Source organism: Apodemus sylvaticus, chromosome X, assembly GCF_947179515.1.
Source record: "Apodemus sylvaticus chromosome X, mApoSyl1.1, whole genome shotgun sequence".
In the NCBI taxonomy this organism is placed as follows: domain Eukaryota; kingdom Metazoa; phylum Chordata; class Mammalia; order Rodentia; family Muridae; genus Apodemus; species Apodemus sylvaticus.
In genome coordinates this window covers 56676720-56697931 of record NC_067495.1, presented here as the reverse complement: position 1 = coordinate 56697931, position 21212 = coordinate 56676720, and the positions used below count along the sequence as shown (strand labels likewise).

The 21212-nt window shown below is 41.5% G+C and overlaps 1 pseudogene; it reads right to left on the bottom strand.

Annotated features, from left to right (window-relative positions):
- Positions 1 to 11146: 11146 nt before the first annotated feature.
- LOC127675232 (14-3-3 protein zeta/delta-like) lies at positions 11147 to 11867 on the bottom strand (annotated as a pseudogene).
- Between the last annotated feature and the right edge of the window lie 9345 nt (positions 11868 to 21212).

Below are 21212 nucleotides of genomic sequence, written 5' to 3'. Positions count from 1 at the left end.
CCATCTCTGACATTACTGAGTTGACAAAGAATGATAAAGCATTACTTTTAGGTGATATATCCCCTAGCACCACCACCACTACCACCACCTCCTCCTCCTCCTCCTTTTTTTGTGGAGTATAATAATCTTTTTTAAAATTTAACATTCCATTCATTTACATCTCAAATGATATCTTACTTCAAGTTACCCCTCCACAAACCTCCTATCCCATATCCACCCTCTCTCCCCTCCCCTTTGCCTCTTTGAGAGTGCTCCCCCACATTCCTACCTTCTCCCACCCCATGCACCAGCATCCCCTTACTCTGGGGCATTAAACCTCCACAGGACCAAGGACCTCCCCTCCCTTTGATGTCTGGCAAGGCTATCCTCTGCTACATATGTATTTGGGATTAAATGAGTGAGACACTATTTCTGGCTTACACATACCTTTTTAATGTGAGTTCTCAGAAGCACATTCAGATACTCATGCATACATAACAAGCACTTTACTGAGTGAGGCATCTTCGAGGCAGTGGACTAGAATGGTTTCTGAAAGTCACAAATTACTAAACTTGTAAAAGCAAGAAAATGAATATTCATCTATCTTTGAGGTTTATGACTAAACAATTTTTTTAAAAAAGGTGTTTGACTGATAATAGTTTATGGTGAAGAAAATATACAATAAAGTTAGTAAACTTATCACTATGAAATGATTGGACTGGTCATTAGTTTATTGTAACACCCCTGTACTGATGACAAGCCTTTCCTAGAAAAACCACAGACAACCCAGGAGTGAAGACTTCACAGGATATACTTTTACATATATAAACAAATACATATATTTGTTTTGGGTTGGGCATATGTGTGGAGTAAATCAGGGGAAAACCTGTGTGAATAGATTATCTCCTTTCACCATGTAGGCTCCAGGGAACAGTCTCAGGTATTCAGATTTGGAGGTAAGTTCGTCTACCCACTAACCCACTAAGAGATATTTTATTTAAATGTCTTATAGAACTGAAAGTGGGGAATAGCCTTGAACTTGTTAGTATAGGAGACAACTTCCTCAACAGAACATCAATGGCTCGGGCACTAAGGTCCAGAATTAATAAATGGGACCTCATGGAACTGAAAAGCTTCTGTAAAGCAAAGGACACCATCATTAGGACAAAATGACAGCCTACAGATTGGGAAAAGATAGCCACCAACCCTATATCAGAAAGAGAGCTGACATCCAAAATATATAAAGAACCCAAGAAATTAAGACATCAACAAACCAAATAACCCATTTAAAAAATGAGGCCCCAGTGTAGGGGAATGAATGTTAGTGCCGTGGGGCAGGAGTTGGCGGGTAGGGGAGGAGCACCTTCAGTGGGGGGGGGGGGGGGATGGGATGGGGGAGTTCATAGAGGAAACAGGAAAGGGGGGTAACATTTGAAATGTAAATAAAATAAGCAATAATTTTTTAAAAAATATATCGAGTACAGAGCTAAACAGAGAATTCTCAACAGAGGAATTCCTAGTGGCTGAGACACACCTAAAAATGTTTAATATCTTTAATCATCAGGGAGATAAGTTCAAATCAAAATGACTCTGAGATTCCATCTTACAACCATCAGAATGGCCAAGATCAAAAACTCAAGGGACATGAGTTGTGTTGTGTTGGTTGTGGAACAAGGGGAATACTCCTCCATTGCTGGTGGAAGTGCAAACTTGTACAACCACTTTGGAAATCAATTTGGCAGTTTCTCAGAAAACTACCTCAAAACCCAGATGTACCACTCCTGGGCATATAGCCAGAAGATGTTCCACCATCCCACAAGGACACATGCTCACCTATGGTCATGGCTGCCAGAAACTGAAAACTCAGCTGTCTCTCAACTGAAGAATAGATTTTAAAAAATGTGGTTCATTTACACAATGGAATGCTACCCGGCCATTAAAAACAAGGACATTATGAAATTTGCAGGCAAATGGATAGAAATAGAAAATATCCTGAGTGGGGAAACCGAGATCCAAAAGGGCATGCATGGTATGCACTCACTTATAAGTAGATATTAGCCATAAAGTACATAATAATCATGCTACAGTCCAAAGACCCAAAGAAGCCAAATAACAAAGAGGAACCAAGGGAGGATGGTTGAATCCCTCTCAGGAGGAGAAACAAAATAGATATTGGAGGGCAATGGAAGGAGGGAAGTATAAGGGATGAAAATAAAAATGGAAGAGGCAGAGGAAATTAGTATGTCTTGGAGGTTCCTAGTCCTCCAAAGTAAGCAGAAGGTGTCTGACCTGAGCAACTGGCTGAGAAACAAGTGGGCCTAACTGTGCTGACTTTTGACTTCCATTCCCCTGTGCTGGACCCTGGCGCTCATTAGGAGTAGCACCAGTATCATTATTATTAGCAGCAGTTTCCATGGGTCTCTTTGGTAGATAACCTAAAATTGTCTTTAATGAGATCCTTGCCTGGGAATAAAGGATAAGAACAGAGTGTTGAGGCAGAGAAGAGAGAACTGGAGCAGCAAAAGCAGCAAACTAGGGAGCATCAAAACATAAATCGTGGTTTCAGTACTCCCTACCCACGACAGGCCTCTTGTATTTTTCCCTGAATACAAAATAAGACACTACCAGCCCAGAAACTCCATGCCAGCCCCCAGGCAGCCCCTGCTCCCTCAGTTGTGTATATTGCATAGTCTATGAACACTGACAATAAAGGGAACAGCAGTTGGCTAGCAGGAGGGCCTGAAGTGGTGGGCAGATTCTGGGGCCTGAGAGGGTGTTGTTCCCTCAGGAATTTATGGCTGTTTCTGCTTGGAACAACAATTCCAAGTTCCAGGAAGAGGATGTGCTCATGGAAGAGGATGTGCTCATGGAAGAGGATGTGCTCATGGAAGAATGGAGAGGAACTGGAGCCACCCAGGAGTTTCTTGTTCCTGCTGTGACCAGAGGGATGAGTGTCAGACCTTGAACTATATGTGCCCCTGCTTGCTTATTGAGAGAGTCTATGTAGGTCTTAGCCTCTGAGGGAATCAGTCAAGTGACTTTGGCCAATATTTCATTCTTCCTTTCTCCCCAGCTCAGTTCCAGCCCAGCAACTTGGAAGGGATAGAGGCAGGAAGTTATAAGGTAAAAGGTACATTATAAAACCAGTTGTTATTTACAACTTACTTTCCCAAACCAACCCTACTGGAATTCCTCACCCACCACCCCAAGGACTGCAGGTGAGGGGCAAGCAAGGACTGAGAGATGGCCTGGAAGAGGCCATATGTGCTCCTGGATGCATCTAGCTCTTTTCTGAACACTCATTTTTCTTCCTTTTGATTCTGAAACTCAAGGGTAAAAGAAGGTATAAGGAATGAAGAAGAGTAGGAGAATAAGAGAGAGACCTTCTTGTCTGTGGCTTGTGTCAGGACTGGAAGACACTCCAATTCCTTTGAGACAAACTATGTCCCCTTCTCCTGATAGCCTGATAGATTACCCCTGCTTCTAGGTTCCCTTCTCTGGATCTGATCCCATCTCCTGATAGAGATGGGATTTTTCTAATGGAATACCCTCACGATTCTTGTGTCCAAGACAGCACCTACTTCTTGGCCCAGCTGCTGAGAGGGGAGGCCCTTGGTCCTGTGAAGGCTTGATGCCCCAGCATAGGGGGAGGCTGGAGTGGGTGGGTGAGTGGGGGAGCGCCATCATAGAAGCAAAAGGGAGGGGTGGCATAGGGGGGTTGTGGAGGGCAAACTGGGAAAGGGGATAACATTTGAAATGTAAATAAATAGAATAATCAATAAAAAAAAAATTTTAAGACAGGGTTTCTCTGTGTGGTCCTGGCTGTCCTGGAACTCACTTTGTAGACCAGGCTGGCCTTGAACTCAGAAATCCACCTGCCTCTGCCTCCCAAGTGCTGGGATTACAGGCGTGCACCACCACTGCCTGGCTTTTTTTTTTTTTTATGGTTTTTTTTTTTAATTTTTAAGAAGAAATAAAAAAGGACATTTCAATTTCATATAAGTATATAATATACATTTATAATGTTATCTCTACCTCTGCCTTCTCTCCTATGTTTCTCAGCCTTGTTAGTCTCTTTGGTTTCTCATATAGTTTCATGCATACTTTCATGCCATATATATGATTTTATGTATCTATATAAGATCTAATAATCACAAATAAGATACAGCATGCAATATTTATCTTTCAAAGACAAAATTAATTCACTTATTATGATAATCTCCACATTAACTCATCAGTGTTAACTGGGCAATAATAGGATTCCCTCCAGGAAATACTATTCCTAGAGTAAAACTGGCCAGCACTAAGAGCCCTGGCTGCTGGTGCCAGGAGAGAGTCTTCTCTCTGAATTCTGGCTATTGTGGCCCAGAACTAAATCTACACATGCATATTTCCTGCCTTTTGTTTCATCTTTTCTACAAATTGTAATACTTCTATAGGCAAAGCAGTTTGGCTTGAGATGTAAATAAAATTTCCATAGATATATAGCATATGACATCTATTATGTACATGCATGCATATATATATATGTATATTCATACATGCACACAAATTTTCTTTTAATACAGGTAGACAGGTTGCAGTAACAGAAAAATAGAATAACTTGGCCTTCAGAGTGGAATGAAAAGAAGCAGTTTCCCCTCTCTCCCTGCTGAGCCAAACCCCTTCTCCCTTGACAACCCCTCCTCATGTACTCTAACCCATTTTCTCCTTGATTCTCTGAGCCTGGATGTATCTTTTTTGATGGAACTTTTGTACACAGAGTTTCTCTATCTTCAGGACACTGCTCCATCCCCTCCAGGTGTCCAACTATTTTTGCTTCTATAACATATCTACTGTCAGTTCTTTTGCGAATTCTTCCTGGCTAATGTAGTTAGCTTTTACCTGGGCGCTGAAAATCTGAGCTCACTTCATTGCACTTGTGCTGCGGGCACTTTTGCAAGTTAGTTCTTTACAATCTTTTTTCCCTCTTTTTCAGAAAGATACAATGTGGGTTTTATTTTGGTTTACTTACAAAATAAGTTTCCTCACACCATTTTTATAATACTTAGTTTGAGGGAATTCTTCCCTCCTTTTTCTCTTCCCCATTTCTTCCCATCCCTACCCTTACACATCTGCACATCTGGCTTCCCACCTCTCCCTTCACATCATGTCTTTTATTACTCTCCTTAGTCCTCTCCCTTAAAGCTTCTTTTTCCCCATCTCATGGCCCCTGTCTCATTTCCTATCCTCTAGCCACACTTATTCCCACCTAAGTATATATATATACTTATTGATATATACATACATATATGTATATATATATATATATATATATATATATATATATATATATATATATATCAATTAGAAACTGGGGTCCATATAGAGAGATCATGCAGTACTGTCTTTCTGAGCCTAGATTGTTTCACTGAATACAATTTTTAGTTCTATTTTCCTACAATCTTAATAATTATTTGGGGCTGAATATAACTCCATTGTGCAGTTGTATTGTATTGCCTTTGTCCATCTATCATGGATAATGACAAGCTAGATTTGATGAACAACAAGCCTGATTCCATTTCCTTGCTGTCATGAAAAGAAGCAATAAACAGGGCTGGCCAGGCGTATCTGTGGTAGGATAGGGAGTCCTTTGAGAATGGCCAGGCATTGCTAGATCAAATGGAAGTTCAATTTTTAAGTTATTTTTATATGGGTGTATAGTCATGCATGTCACAGTTCACATGTGGAGGTGAGAGGACAACTTTGTGGACTCAGATCTCTCTCTCTCTCTCTCTCTCTCTCTCTCTCTCTCTCTCTCTCTGTGTGTGTGTGTGTGTGTGTGTGTGTGTGTGTGTGCTCTGGAGAAGTGAACTCAGAATGTCAAGGCTGCTGCTCTGCCAATGTCTTTACCTGCTGAGCCACCTCATGTGCGCCTGTTTGTTTGTTTGGTGGGGGGTTGCTGTTGGGTTTTTTTGCATTTTTTTGAGAAGGCATCACACTCATTTCCACAGTATTTGCATCATTTTCCTCATACATATCTGTTTCTCTTCCCAAGCCCAAATGGAGTAATCTCTTCTCTGGAGTTCTTCCTTACCTTTTGGTCAGAGTGCATCCCCTCTTCATCTAGCAGTTTGAATTTCTAATCAGTACAGACTCCAATCAACAGTGATCTTCCTCCCACATTTTACATAGCATTTATAATAATGCCCTTACTGATTGGAAAGAGATGAAATCTCAAAGCAATTTTCATTTTCATTTGATAGCTAAGGCTACTGAACATTTAAAAGATATTTACTTTAATTTCATGTAATCCTCTTTGTAAATTCTTGTGCTGTGTTCATCTTAACTGTTCTTTGGTAGTCTTGGAATGTGTTTGGGGTGGGGTGGGGGTGGGGGAGTAGATTTGCCTTCCCTAAGCTTAAGGATCAGAATGCTGTCTATTGCACTATGTACAGAAGTGTGCATGTAAAAACAGCTTGATAAACCTATAATCTGCACTCTCTGTCTGTCTGTCTGTCTGTCTGTCTGTCTTTTGCAAACTTATTCTTCACTTTATTCTTCTCAACATTTCAGATATTCCCTATTTCCCCCAAGGAACATAAATGCATTGACCTCTCATATTTCCTTAAAGCTATTTCTTTTTCTGCCCAGAAAGCTTGCCTTTCCCTCCTCTTCATGCCAGAACTTTCTCCAGCCCTTTCCTCATAAATAGCTGTTTATCTTCCCAAGCACGAAGGAGGCGATTTCTTCTCCATGTCCTTCTTTACATCCCTTCTTCCCTCTTCTTCTAGCAGTTTGAATCTCTAAACAGTACAAACAATATTCTGCTTTGTTTGTTGGGTTTTTGTTTATTCATCTTCTTCCTCACTGCCTGGTTTATTCACCTCAGTGTCCCATCAACCATCACAGCTTTGTCTCTGTCACACAATGCCTGGCACCAAGGTCATGATCAGGTTTACTCAGCAAGTGACTGGATCCGTTACCTTTTCTCAGAAGGAATCCTGGTTCCTATGTTGCAAAGCCTTCACATTTCCTTGATCCTTCTCTCCACATTCTCTATTCATCTTATGGCCCAAAGGTACAAAATTGTTTCATGTGGATGAAGGTTAGCAATTGTATGCTCATATTTTCACAGGATTATGAAGTTGGAAAATAACTTAGTGAGTTTCATCTCTCTTCGTTAACAAAATGAAGAATCAAGGCCTATAAAAGGTAAAGGAATTATCCAAGCATCTGCATTACTATTTGTTATTCTAGTCAGAATGAGATTTCAGAGAAGCTTTCAAGATTTCTTTAATCAAAATATAATTGAATTGATTCTCCTTTTCCTCCTTTCTATCCCTCTTGTGGCCCACTTCTTCCCAAATTCATGACCACCTCTTCTTTAACCATTGTTGACATAACACAACCTGCTAAGTCCAGTCATTATTTTCTGCACCCCTAGATCAAGGGTTACACGCAACTAACAGCTGCTGAGAGAAAAGATTGGGTCTTCCCTATGGATGAGCCCCCTTGATCTGTTATACAGTATTCCAAGTGATCGGTCCGAGAAACGTACACATGAAAGTTTTAAAATTCATTTCCTTTCTATACACAGAAATTCATTTCTACTTTCTAGAAGCTGTGAACAGAAAAGTGGGCCAATGGTGCCACACAGTGGCTGACAGGCCAACTTCACTTAAAAAATTTCCTTGGGCTTGGTGGGGAAGAAATTTCCTTGGAAGTTTGAACTCCTTGCATACTTTCTCACCTAAAGGATGAGGGGGACAAGGAGATTATCTCTAGGAATAAATGAAAAACAGATATCTACATAGCCTCAGCTTTACAATTATAAAACAATATCCAAGTATACTGTTTAGGTTCCTCACTAAAACAGGTGGGGACTGGGGTACAGTACACAGCGTAGTAGCCACAGAGATTCCTAAAGACACTCCAAGTGAATACTCAGATCTTCTCTGAAACAACTTGGAAAGATATTTTTGAGTGTGTGGCCTGGCTGCTTTTAGAAACATGTGGTTGTTTTTTATATCTGGCTTGCTAAGAACTGGCTTTTCAGATTGATACAGGATTTTCTTCCAAGAGCATATACAAAGATCCAGGTCTCAAGAAACCAAAATCCACCCTCAGGTACGTCAAATAGGGGCTTTACTAAATGTGTTTAGAATTTGGATGATGGGTCTTTCGCTATTTTTATTTCTTTCACAGAAAACCAAACTCTGGTTGTCCCTCACAGGAATCATATAGGTAGGTCAGAGGAAACAGAGTGGCAGAGGCAGAAGAACAGAAAGGAAACAAGATTCGTGTCATCGGCCAAGATCTGATGGCGTCTGTTATCTGGGGATGGAGATTCTGGAAAGGCTAGGAGAAAAGAAAAGGCTTCCCAGTGCTGAACCTCAGCTAGGGACACATGTGTGGCACTTGCAGTGAAACCTGGCCCTAGCCCAGTCCAGAATGAAATTAGGGCCAAAAAAACCTGGAAATTAGGCAAATGGCCAATGATAACTCAGGAAAGAGTTTTGTTATAAATGTATCTTGATTTTCTTGTGCGTTCTTATAATATATCTAACTTTTGGACCCCTAAACGAACCAGTTGCTGTCAAGGTGGGAAGGGAGAAGTGCTTAGAAACCTGGGTGAGGAGGAAAGGATGGCTACGAGATGGAAAATAGAAAGCACTACAGGGAATAGGACCTTAGGCAGAGGTAAACATAATTTTCGTGTTGGGATGAAATTTATGCAACCAAATTAAGCTTAGTTTTCATTTAACTTAATTGAAATTTTTATTGACAAGGGATTTTTATTATGCAACACAATCTGCTCTTAGTTAGTGGCAATCATTCTGTCTTAGCTTCCTGAGGGAGGAGATTGTATGTGTCAACTACCATGTCTGGTTCCTTTAAACATATATCAGTCGTCTAGAATGTCAGGGCAATCTAGTTGTGACTGGTTATACTCTGGCTGGACATGTAATTATCATCTCATAGAGCTGTGAGATAGGAGAAACATGGTAAGTAAACTACATTTCACAGATAAATAAATTGAACCTCTGCCAGGTGGTGGTGACAACACAGGCTTTTAAACACAGTATTCGGATGAGGCAGGTGGATCTCTATTAGTTCAAGGCCAATCTAGTCTACAGAGTAAGTTCCAGGACATTGAAAGGCACACAAAGAAACCCTGTCTTGAAGAATAAACAACAAGAAATTGAACCTCTTTTAGTTTTATAAAGTACCATTTGTCAGTTGTTGGCAACAATTCCTGGGCAAATGGTCCTATTCAGAAGGTCTCTTCCTACAGCTAGATCATGTAGGTACTGCCTAAGTTTTCTTCTAGCTGTTTTAGTGTTTCAGGTTTCATATTTAGATATTTGACCCATATGGAGCCAGCCTTCATAGTTTGTCAGAATGAATATATCAGGTAAGAAAGAACTGTCCTATGGAAGAACAGCATGACTTAAAATAATTAAAGTTGAGTTCAGGAATGAGTTAAGGACAAGTAAAGATGAGCAGTGTATGCAGACATCTGAGTTCTCCATCAATGGAATGACATAAATGTGACATTAAGATGGACAGAGCAGCATGAGACGAGAGCCTCGTGGAGGACCTATGACCCTTGAGCAATGACAAACAAGCCAAGGCTTCCTGACCACAGGCCGATGATGTCAGGTGTTTCTTATGACAGCTGACTAACACGAGATGTTTAGCCAAGTTACATGAGACACCTCTGAGATCATAGGACCTTGATCTCAGAGATCTGCCTGCCTCTGCCTCACAAGTGCTGGGATTAAAGGCTTGTATCAGCACTGCCAAGTTTTAGATTATATTTTACAGTCATAATAAACTTGGCTGCAAATGCAATACTTGCTACATAGAAAGTGCACATACTTTTGCTGAAAGAAAAACCTCACAGCATTTTAAAAGATAGTTGTAGTTACAAATACTCATATTTGAATCTTCCATTTTATTCCATTGATCAACATGTCTGTTTTTGTACCAGTAATATACTGTATAATAGCTAAATGTCTAAAATAACATTATCTCCAATATTTTCTTTTTGATCATGAGTACTCTGGCTATCAGGAATTTTTGTGGTTCCATATGTATTTTACGATTAGTTTCTCAATTTCTGTGAAGAATATTGTGAATATTTTGATTGGAATTGCGTCGAATCTGAACACTGCTTTTGGTAGAACAGCCATTTTCTTTTTCATTTTTTCGCACTTACATGAACTTTAATACATGTGTTCTTAACAATCATGCTTGGATTGTTCATGAAAATTTTATAAAACATTAAAACAAAGCTAGCCATCATCTCACGTTATTTCCCTGTTAACTGTTTTGCAGCACATGCATATTAGGCAAGTATTAAAAAGAAAAAAAAATCACAAAAGCCAAAACAAAACAAAAAACTTTAAAAAAAGTTAAGTACATGGGATTTTGTTTACCGCTGTGCTTGATACTCATGGAGCCCGGAACCCCAAGGAACTTGTTTTCACTGCATCTTCACTTTTGCCTTTGTTCTTAGATTGCCTAAAGCGTTTAAGTACAAAGAAAATTTGTAGCAAAAATAATGAAAGCAAACAGCTGGTAACTTTACAGATACTGGAATGTGAACCATTTCTGCCCTTATCAGAGGAAATTGGGTCACAACTTTGTCTAGAGACGACTTCTGGAGCTGTGGTCAAGGGTGTGCACGCAGAGACACACAATCCTGCCGTGCATCCACGGGATGTTTGTTTGTGTCACAGCCTTACAAGTGCTCCAAGCCTTATAGTGCCCACAAAGACTACACTCATGACGAGCCCACTGTCCTCTTTACTCCCCGCCAGCACACACCAATATGAAGGCAGTTTGCTTAGACATGGAAGCAGTTTTAACACGGGCCCTTCTGAAGCCACAATGTACCAAAAGTACTATGCCCAACATGTGTAACTCATGTAAAAATTCTACAGCCCATATTGGCCACCTCAAGATGAAAACAAGTAACTTCCTAAAGTTAGCTGGCTCTATTCCCCTCATATTAAAACATAAAAGCCACATAGGAAGTATAGAAATTCAAGTAGAAGTAACATAAACCTGTCATAAATCGTAAACAAACAAACAAACAAAAAACCTGTGGGACAGCATGGATGACAAATGGTCTACTGTGTAAATTTTAGAATGAGGCAGTCAATGGTTGGAAGGCCGGTTAATTTTCCCCTCCTTCTCCTGCTTCATCTCCTTGGGTATCTGATGTTCACAATGTCAAGTTGTCTCTCAGTAACTGCATTATTAGCATGCTATCTTTGTAGGACTCTTCACTTAATGTATCAAGTTCACAATGGCTTCATCGAAAGCTGTTTTTTCAAGAGAGCAGGCTTTCTCTGGGGAGTTCAGGATTTCATAGTAGAACACAGAGAAGTTGAAGGCCAGACCCAGTCTGATGGGGTGTATTGACTGCATCTCCCTTTTGCTGATTTCAAATGCTTCCTGGTATGCTTGCTGTGACTGGTCCACATTTCCTTTCTTGTCATCACCAGCAGTAACCTAGGCCATGTAACGGTAGTAGGCACCCTTCATTTTCAAAACATAAGACTTTGCTTTCTGCTTGTTAAACATTGCAGATCAAGAACTTTTCCAAAGGAGACAGTGCATCGTTGCAGATGTCTCGCCGCTCAGACTCGATCTTCTCTCTGTATTCTCGAGCCATCTGCTGCTTTTTCTCAGCACCTTCCATCTTCTGCTCAGTACTTGAGACGACCCTCCAAGATGACCTACGAACTCCTGCAATGTTTTTTATAAGCAACACAGAGAAGGTTCCTCTCCTCATTCAACAGCTTGGCTCCTTGCTCAGTGACAATCTCCATGCCATCATATCACTCCGCCTGCTCGGCCAGCTTGGCCTTCTACAGCAGCTCATTTTTATCCATAACTGGACAGTCTGTGTCCGGAGTAGGTGGCAGCACCCAGACCCAGCTTGGCAGTCTCCGGGCAGCGGCAGTGGTGGCAGTGAGGCTGAGACTCTGTCCCTGATCTGGCTGTTCACAGGCTACCGCCATTTTCATAATAGTATTCTATAAATCCATGAGCACAAGATGTCTGTACATTTTTAGTGTCTTAATCTTTTTTCAGAGACTTGCAGTTTTTTAAGGCTAAAGAGCATCTGCACAGTTAAGGAAACAAACTTAGCAAAGAAGAAAATCACATCTTCAGAGGATTAATATCCATAATACAAAAAGAACTTAAACACACACACACACAAAAGAACAAACCCCAAAAAACAAAGGCTATGGAAACAAATATCCCAATTAAAAATGGTCCATGGATCTAAACAGAGATTTCTCACTAGAAGAAATAAAAATGGATATAAGAGATCTCAAAAAGTATTTGTTATCCTTAGTGTGATGGCTATTCCTGGTTGTCAACTAGATTACAGCTGTAATGAAATGCAATCCAGAAATGGAGGGCACACCTGTGATCCAGATCTTGAGGCTGAAATACAGGTTTATAACCTGGATCTTGACATAGAGATCTTGAGGCAGAGTGGCTATGAAAATCTTAGACCCAGGCAAGGTAGCACATACCTTTAATGCCAGCAAGCAGATCTCTGCGTTCAAGGTCAGCCTGTGACAAAGCAAGTTTTATATCCAGTCGTGGTGGCACACTCCTTTAATCTGGGCCACACCTTCTGCTGGAGGCCTACATAAGGACATTGGAAGAAGGAAGATTTGTTCTTTGCCTGCTTGCACTTACTTGCCAGCACATCTATTGGAATGTACTTCTACAGAAGACCAACTGAAACATCTAACCTCGTGGGACTGAGCAACTACTAGATTCTTGAACTTCCTATTCACAGCTGCCCATTGTTGGGTTAGTTGGACTACACACTATAAGCCATTACAATAAATTCCCTTAATATATAGAAAGACATTTCCTAAGTTCTGTGACTCAAGAGAACCCTAAGACACTTAGCAAGGAGGGAAATACAAAGAAGACAAACAATCAAACCAAACAAACCAAAACAAAAAATCAAAATTCAAAACCAACTAAACAAAAAAACCTTTGAGATTTCATCTCACTGCAAAATAGCCAAAAACAACAAAACAACTGAGAACAAGTGCTGCTGAGGTTGTGAAGAAAGAGGAGGAAATTGTGTAGCCACTCTGGAAGTCAGCATGAAGAATCCTCATCAAACTAAAAGATAAATCCATCATATGACCTAGCAATACTACTTTGCACATGTCCAAAGGACTTGATATCCTATTCCACAGATAGTTGGTTAACAATGTTCATTGTCACCCTATTCATGATAGCCAGGATATGGAACAACCTAAATTCTCTCTAATAAATGAGTGGACAATGAAAGTGTGGTACATTTTACACTACAGAATATTATTCACCTGATTTTTAAAGGAATCATGAAATTTTAAGGTAAGTGGATAGATCTAGAAAAGATTATATTGAGTGAAGTAACACAGACCCAGAAAAACAAACATTGCAAGTCCTCACTCATCTGTGGCTCATAGCTCAAAATCTTCAGATGTGGGTGTATAACATGAAATAACCACAGAAACCAAGACAGTATAAAAGGTAGGGAAGAGTTGGGAGGGGGAATATTGGGATATAGGTGCTATGAGGCAGGAAATGGAAAACTAGGGAGGTTCCAACCAGTTAGTGGGGAGGGAGGTCAATACAGAAGGAGGAACAAAGAGGAGGGAGCAATATCAGCAAGGTTACTTGATAAAGCCTTCAGGAATCTTTGAAGGTCAGCGAAGATGTGAGACCAGCAAGCATTGCACAGCTAGCTCTACAAGCAAGCCAAAGCCTTCCTCCACCACTTTCCATGGATTCTTTTTTTTTTAATTATTTTTTTGAGTTTTGGATTTTTTTTTTTTTTCTGAGACAGGGTTTCTCTGTATAGCCCTGGCTGTCCTGGAACTCACTCTGTAGACCAGGCTGGCCTCGAACTCAGAAATCCGCCTGCCTCTGCCTCCCAAGTGCTGGGATTATAGGCATGCGCCACCACTGCCCAGCTTCATGGATTCCTTTTAATACACCCCCCAAAAATCACGTGTCCTCCACGTGTCTTGCCTCAGCATGTGCATCTCTCTCATCTGACATCACTCTGCCAATCTGCCTGAGTCTAAGGAAGCAGCAAGAAGCTGCAACACACCACCAGAGCTTTTGGGTGCAGTTTTTCTCAGTGGAATCCCAGCAAATGAAGCTCAACTATGGAATGTAAGGTGAACGAATACCTGTGTGTGTGTCGATAGCAAAGAATTCCTCATCATGCTTCCTTTCACATGTTTGCTTTAGCAGAACATCATTTCTCCTCTGTCTGCTTCAATGAAATGTTCCTTCATGAGTCTGCCTTTAGCCTTTTACTTGTGTCCACTTCAGGATAACAGTCGTTCATGTGTTTGCTCCAGTTAAACCCCATCCAACATGACTGACTTTCTAAAGATCCCTTAAGTTTCCACTTCAGAGTACAGTACCCTTGTTCCCTGAAAGTCCCCTCAGAAGACACCATCTGATAGTGTTGTTTCTAAAGAAAAGGAAAGCAAGGAATATTGTTCTTCCCTTTATTTTTGAAAATTAGTAGGGTTTTTTCCAACTTTAGTGACTGGAATTTATTTGGAGGGGAAAAAAAATAAACCCTCAACCAAAAGGATTAGATTTTACATCTCAAAACATCTTTCAAGTAATGTCTACAGATTACAGATCATTTTTATAACTGTGGATGTTTATACAAATTTCACATGTATTTGAGAGTGGGACATAAGTCAACTCTTGTTTGTTTATTTATTTATTTATTTATTTATTTATTTTTAAACTTTAATGTATAAGTGCTCTGCTGCATATACATCTGCCTGCCTGAAGAGGGCATCATATCCCCTTATAAATGGTTGTGAGCCACCATGTGGTTGCTGGGAATTGTACTCAGGACCTCTGGAAGAGCAGCCAGGGCTCTTAACCACTGAGCTACCTCACCAGCCCATCTTGTTTTTATTTTAACAGAGGAACAAAGTAGTAGAGTGGGAAACTCTGCTTTCTTTGAATCCAACTATTTGTAAGGGAAATAGACATGAAGAGGGAAAACCACCTTTCATTGTCTCAGCAATAGTATTTTTTAAAAACCCATTAAACCAAGGATATCTCTCTAAAGCCCACATCCTAGCTATTAGCCAATCAAGTCCACTGGGTAAATGCTTTGCTATGCCCACTGCTGCTTCACACTACACCAGTGCTCCTTCATACAAGCCTAAGGCTTGCACATTAAGACTGAGGTATCATTTGTCTGCAGATACCCTGACTTCCCAAACAGGGAAGTTTGCCATCTTTGGATTTGACTCCTACAAGGGTGAGCATCAAAGCAGACAGGTCAAATTACTGTGTTGCAAGAGAACCTGGACCCTGTACAGTAATTATTTGGGTTATCCTATATTCTTGAGAGAAATCAACAAACCAACCCTCCTAAGTAGAAAACTACATAGTCTAGGTCACATTATAAACCCAAGCACTGGCGTGGGGTTCCAGTGAGGAAACTTACAAAAACCTTAAAAGACCCCAATCAAGGTTGAAGACCTCCAATTCAGCTCTCCCCATATACATACACCCATATTCACCACCAAGTCTATCAATTGAAATACTCTTTTCTCCAAGGGGGTGAAATCAGCAAGAACAGGCAGACAGGAGCAGGAATCAAAGATATCACAGAAGTGGTTTGCTGAGAAAAGCAGTGAGTCCTCAGGCCACAGCTTCTAGTGGCCAAGATAAACTGCCTGTGGAAGCAGACATGTGACTCACAGAGACAGCTCTTGGGTGCTAACAGTGTCATCAAGAACATGAGATGACCAGAGTGAGAAGGTTTTGAAAGAATGTGGATATATTCAAACCTCTAGAAAGCACAGTGTTTAGAAAGGGCGAAACTAATACAAGACTGGGATTTCCCACAACCTCTCAGTGCTTCCTCATCCAGGAAATGACCATTCATATGTTTATTGGAGGTCACACCATTTCTCTTACTAGTTGATTTCCCCTACTACCTGGTATAAAAGACCAGATCCTGGTATTGATCATCTCCTAACACCTTTCAAACCATAATTCAGTCTCCTATTCATTTTGGTCCCCAAGCAGTAGTATTTGTCAGTGGCCTGTACACTCATTCCCAAATATCCCCATTGGGAGGTTAAAAAATAAAACATTTCCCCCTAGGCTGGGCACAGTTAAGTTAGAATTAAAGTAGAAGACCTGGCAATCTTTACTAAAACTAAACTAAAACAACTTGAAAGACAAAAGTTACCTTTCTAAGGATGGCAAATTTATTCAGATAGTATTTGGGAATTCATAGGTGCCACTGTAGGATAAGGATTAAAAAGTAGAAATCTCATTCTTTCTTTCACCCTTTTTACTGCCTAACTGATATGACCAGAGGCTGTCTGTGTATCAGAGGCTATCTGTAGAGACTTCTGGCCTGGCCCAGCAGGGGGGGGTTCAAGCAAAGGGGAAATGTCACAAGCAGGGAGGGGAAGTGCCACCACCTCTGCTCTGGTGCTGCTCCATCCATTTGCCTAACAATTTCATGAATTCATTGTTTCTAATGGCTGAATAGTACTCCATTGTGCATATATACCACATTTTTTGCAGCCATTCTTCTGTTGAGGGATACCTGGGTTCTTTCCAGCATCTGACTATTATAAATAGGGCTGCTATGAACATAGTGGAACATGTATTCTTATTACATGCTGGGGAATCCTCTGGGTATATGCCCAGGAGTGGTATAGCAGGGTCCTCCGGAATTGATATGCCCAGTTTTCTGAGGAACCGCCAGACTGATTTCCAGAGAGGTTGTACCAATTTGCAACCCCACCAGCAGTGGAGGAGTGTTCCTCTTTCTCCACACCCTCTCCAACACCTGCTGTCTCCTGAATTTTTAATCTTAGCCATTCTGAATGGTGTAAGGTGAAATCTCAGGGTTGTTTTGATTTGCATTTGCCTAATGACTAATGAAGTTGAGCATTTTTTAAGATGCTTCTCCGCCATCCGAAGTTCTTCGGGTGAAAATTCTTTGTTTAGCTCTGTACCCCAATTTTTTTTTATTTTTTTTTATTTTTATTTTTTTATTTTTTTTGGTTTTTTGTCGAGACAGGGTTTCTCTGTATAGCCCTGGCTGTCCTGGAACTCACTCTGTAGACCAGGCTGGCCTCGAACTCAGAAATCCGCCTGCCTCTGCCTCCCAGAGTGCTGGGATTACAGGCGTGCGCCACCACCGCCCAGCTGCAACATTTTTTATATGTGTATAATTTTCAGTACAGAAATGGGTCATTACCTTTATTTCCTTAGCAAAGTTATCAAGAGTAGAACATTTCACCCTAAAGCAAAAGAATATACCTTTTTCTCAGCACCTCATGGTACCTTCTCCAAAATCGACCATATAATTGGTCACAAGACAGACCTCAACAAATATAAAAAGATTGAACTAATCCCATGTTCTATTAATATCAGTCAAATCCAATTGGTCCAAAGCTTCAATTAGTTTCATTGTGTCCCTGTTTAGTTTCTGTTTTCCTGATCGGTCCACTGAGGAGAGTGGAATGTTGAAGTCACCCACAATTATTGTGTTAGGTGCAATGTATGCTTTGAGCTTTAGTAAAGTTTCTTTTACAAATGAGGGTGCCCTTGCATTTGGTGCATAGATGTTCAGAATTGAATGTTCTTCTTGGTGGATTTTTCCTTTGACCAGCAAGAAGTGTCCTTCCGTGTCTCTTTTGATGACTTGAGGTTGAAAGTCAATTTTATCTGATATTAGAATGGCTACTCCGGCTCGTTTCCTGAGACCATTGGCTTGTAAAATTGTTTTCCAGCTTTTTACTCTAAGGTAGTTTTGTCTTTGACACTGAGGTGTGTTTCCTGTATGCAGCAAAATGAAGGGTCCTGTTTCCTTATCCAGTCTGTTAGTCTATGTCTTTTTATTGGGGAATTGAGTCCATTGATGTTAAGAGATATTAAGGAATAGTGATTATTACTTCCTGTCATTTTTGATGTTATTTTTATATTTGAGTGGTTATCTTCTTTTGGGTTTGATGAAAGAAGGTAACTATCTTGCTTTTTCCAGGGTATAGTTTCCCTCCTTGTATTGGAGTTTTCCTCCTATTATTCTTTGTAGAGCTGTGTTTGGGGAAAGATATTGTGTAAATTTGGTTTTGTCATGGAATATCTTGCTTTCTCTATCTATGGTGATTGAAAGTTTTGCTGTGTATAGTAAGTAGTCTTGGCTGACATTTGTGTTCTCTTAGAGTCTGCATGAGATCTGCCCAGGATCTTCTAGCTTTCATGGTCTCTGGTGAGAAGTCTGGTGTGATTCTGATAGGTCTTCCTTTACATGTTACTTGGCCTTTCTCTCTTGCTGCCTTTAATATTCTTTCTTTGTTTAGTACATTTTGGGTTTTGATTATTATGTGATGGGAGGTTTTTCTGCTCAGGTCCAGTCTGTTTGGAGTTCTGTAGGTTTCTTGTATATTCATGGGCATCTCTCTCTTTAAGTTAGGGAAGTTTTCTCCCATAATTTTGTTGAAGATATTTGCTGGCCATTTCAGTTGTAAATCTTCACTGTCATCTATACCTATAATCCTTAGGTTTGGTCTTCTCATTGTGTCCTGGATTGCCTGGATGTTTTGGGTTATAAGCTTTTTGCATTTTGCATTTTCTTTGACTGTTGAGTCAATGGTTTCTATGGTATCTTCAGCATCTGAGATTCTTTCTTCCATCTCTTGTATTCTGTTGTTGATATTTGCATCTATGGCCCCTGATTTCTTCCCAAGGTTTTCTATCTCCAATGTTGTCTCCCTTTGTGGTTTCTTAGTTGTTTCTACTTCTGCTTTTAGATCCAGGATGGTTTTGCTCAGTTCCTTCATTTGTTTGTTTGTGTTTTCCTTTAATTCTTTAAGAGATTTTTGTGTTTCCTCTTTCATGACTTCTGCCAACTGACTCACTTTCTCCTGCATTTCTTTAAGGTTTTTTTTGTTTTGTTTTGTTTCGTTTGTGTTTCTTCTTTATTGGCTTCTATCTCTTGAGCCTTATTCTCTTGAATTTCTTTAAGTGATTTTTGTGTTTCCATTATACGAGTTTCTAGGTTATTCATGTTCCCCTGTATTTCTTTAAGAGATTCATTTATGTCTTTTTTGCATTCTTCTAGCAGCATCATGACCAGTGATTTTAAATCCAAATCTTGTTTTTCTGGAGTGTTTGTGTATCCAGGACTTGCTGATGTTGGAGAGTTTGGTTCAGATTCTGCCATATTGCCTAGATTTCTGTTAGTAGTGTTCCTACATTTGCCCTTTGCCATCTTGTTAGCTCTGGTGTTAGTTGGTCTTGTCTCTGGCTGCTGTTTGAGCCTCCTGTGAGGCTGTAGGGCTATTTCTGCAACACTGGATGGCTGGGTTTCCCCTGTCACAGAAGATTGCTCATGTGCTGTCCTCCTCTTGGGTGCCCTTGGAGCCATGGTGTGCCTTGCCCCAGATTGTGTCTGTGAGCCAGGTGGTGCCCATTTGCTCCTTCTGGGAGTGCTGATGGTGTATGCTTCGGGGACCTTTTCTGCAGGGATCAGTCGAGTGCTGATCACTCTGCTGAGCAATAGCACCCCCAACCGGGTTGGTGCACACAAGGCTAGCCTAGCTGCTCAGGCCCTGAGTTTAGGCAAAAGCCTGGCAGGCTTAGGCCGAGCAATATTATGATTGGGTCTGTCAGGTAGCCAAGATGGCAGCGTGCGTGCTCCCTGAAAGTGCCGGGAGAGTCTGCCCGGCTAACAACCTCCTAGCCAGGTTGGCACACAGGTGGCCCACTGGACAGCCCAGGGCCTGGGTGCAGTCCAACGCCTATGGGGCTTAGACCCCCACTATGTTAGCCTCTGGCTATGACTGTTAGCTGGCTTTTCCTGCTAGACCTCTCTGGCATCCTGTAGCCAAAATGGCAGTGCACGCGCATACTGGGACAGACCGCCAGGACAGACTGCTGGGCAGATAACCTCCTGGCCGGGTTGGCACACTGATGCCTCCCCCCCCGACCCCCCGAACATCCCAGGGCCTGGGTGCAGGCCAATGCTTGCCAGGCTTAGACCCCTGCGATGTTGGCCTCGGGCTAAGTCTGCGTACCTCGGGCTGTTGGTTCTCTCTGGTGTCTGAGAGCCAAGATGGTGGAGAGTCTCTCGTAACTGACTGGTGGGAGGCAGAGTTCTGATGCGGCTTCAGTGTGGTGAAAGGCGCTGTAAATCCGCTGCCTCTAGCAGCCTGGCTGGCCAGTGATGGTCAGTGGTAGCAGGCGCAGGGCCTGCCAGGACCCTGTCGCCTTGGTTCCACTGCTGATGGCCCTTCTGCTGGAGCTGCTGCTGCCACCATCCGGTGGTACACCTTTAATCCCAGGAGACAGGCATGCAGATCTCTGAGTTCAAGATAAAGAAAGCTACGGGTCAAGATCCAGGACAGCCAAGTTCAGGCAGTGAAGATATTGGAAATGAGGAAGCTACTGATAAAGTGAGAGAACAAGGGGGACAGCTTCCAGTTCCTGCAAGCAGCAGAATTTGGCAGCTTCAGTCACATGACTCTGGCTTTAGTAAATAATAGAAGGGACTACTGGGACAATTGGTTCTGTTTAGCTGGAGCTATGAAATTAGTGGTGATTAAAAAGAGACCAGCAACACTGAGGTGAAATCTTCTGGGAAGTGTTTTCTGAGAGCACAAAGAAGCACAGAGATAGCCGAGGTTATACCTCCTGCTGCAGCTGTACTTGGTAATGTGTAAGAGTCAGACAGGTGATACTGGTTTTGAAGGCATGAAGGCATCATAGAGAATAACTGAAGCTTGGCACTGTGAGAGGCCATGGAAAGCCATTGGTGAAGGTGCAGCCTCAGTTGCAGTTGACAGCACAGGACTGAAGGGGTCAGGCAAGGGAACTGAGGCTTAGTACCATGAAGAGAGCCTATGGGAGGCTATTGGTGAAGCCTGGTTGCAGTGGAAGACCCCAGTGTATTGGAGATGCCAGTACCATGAGATGGCCATCAAGAAAAGCAGTGTCAATGGAGTGGATCAATCTGAGCTTAGAGTGCTACAGAGGTCAGAGCTAGAGAAGTTATGTCAACCCTTTGGAGGAGCCTGGAATATGATGTGTGGTTATCAGACATTGGAACAAGAAGCTGTAACACTGAAGCTGCCTCAGGAGCCCCCAAATGTTCAAGATGCCTGAGCCATGAGATATCTGCTGAGGAAATCTGTTAATCCGGA